We start from the raw sequence: 1,670 nt of genomic DNA on the forward strand, positions 1-1,670 counted from the left end.
AGATAAGACAACATGAGGAAAGGGTTGCACCTTCTCTTACACAGACATCTCAATCTCCGGAAGAACCATCAACGGAAAGTGAGCCAAGAATTTCTAGTTCAGGAGGATCAGTACTGGTCAAGAAGTTTAATGAGCCATTACACACCCTCTTGAAATCCTATGAAGTGTAGCTTAAAAACAACCAAACAACCTAAGATTTACTAGAACCACCAATTAAAAAACCTGAGGATGTGATCCTTGTCCCACATAGACCAGTAATCCTACCAAACCAAGAAAAAAAAGAGCTAGATTCTAGCTATGAGCACGAACCAAAGCTCAAGGACCCAACATTAAAGTGAAGGATAATGTTGAATACCACGGATAACTCTTTCGAGGGATTTCATCTAGCTATACCTGAGGGTTGCAAAGAAATAGATGGTGTTGACAAATTGTGGAAACAAGTTAGAGAGGCCAATGAAGCCAACTCTTTCTATATGATTTTAAATGCTTTATTCTAAACTAATCAAATTGATGCTCAAATGCCTCTTTCTAATTATGTATAAATTTCTCTTTATATTTAATCAAATTCGTACATAAATGCCTCTTTCTACATTAATGAAAATTATGCCTAAATAACTCTTTCTAATTAACCAAAATCATGCATGAATGCCTCTTTCTCAATAATGTAAATTAATACCCCCTCTTTAAACATGATTAAATTATCTTATGAAGTTCATCTATAGTAATCCACTGTTATTGTGATGATTATTAGGATGGCTTCCACTTCAAAGGTTTTTTATTCACCATCTTTAGTGTGTAGTGTGCATTTTTACCACACTGGCTTTTTACCACTAATCTAGGTTTGACAAAACCTTGTGCTTATGATGTATAAATGATGGTTGATATTTTGATGAAGTAGGTTAAGGGAGTAACTCAGTCAAATGATAAATTTGCAAGTTTTATCTGGTTATAATACATACATTTTATAGATAATACCATAATGGTTATCTGGCTTAATATTTCTACTAAGGTGGGTTAAATACTGAACACTGGCTTATATTCTGGAATATTATGTGATGGTTCATATTCCTTCTGTGAGTATTCTGGAGAATTATGTGGTGGTTCATAATTCGTCAATGAGTTACATTGGGATTTTTTTGAGAAATGATTTCGGCTTACAAGTTTTTACAAAACCATAAGAATTGATTTACTGATGAAATCTGAGTTTGGAAACTGCAGGTTCTAAAGTAGTTATGATACATACACTTTGCAGATAATACAATAATCTCTCTACTGAGGTGGGGGTGCTTGTTTGCTTTGATTTATCTACACCTTTGTCTGCTGATTACTGGTTAGCTTTTTGGGTCTTGGATATCTGGCTTAGTCCTGAACTTTTTCTACTATAGCTAGCTCACAATGGTTTGTATTCTGGTCACAAAAATCCTCAGGTCAAATCTGATCTACAGCCTGTTGCTTGGATGGCTAGCTTAGGTCTGGTTTCTATTAACCTTATTCATACATATTCCACGATAGCTACTTCTTGGTGGTGATGCTGCCATAAAACATATGTAAAACCTTATACATATTCTAGCTTTGTTACTGATCTGGTTTTGATATTGATCTGGTTTTGATACTTAAACATATAGATATTGATCTGGTTTTTTTGGTGCTTTACTATCTGGTTTTGATGC

The sequence above is a fragment of the Adiantum capillus-veneris genome, chromosome 21 (genome assembly GCF_014529385.1).
Source record: "Adiantum capillus-veneris isolate H3 chromosome 21, ASM1452938v2, whole genome shotgun sequence".
Taxonomy (NCBI): Eukaryota; Viridiplantae; Streptophyta; class Polypodiopsida; order Polypodiales; family Pteridaceae; genus Adiantum; species Adiantum capillus-veneris.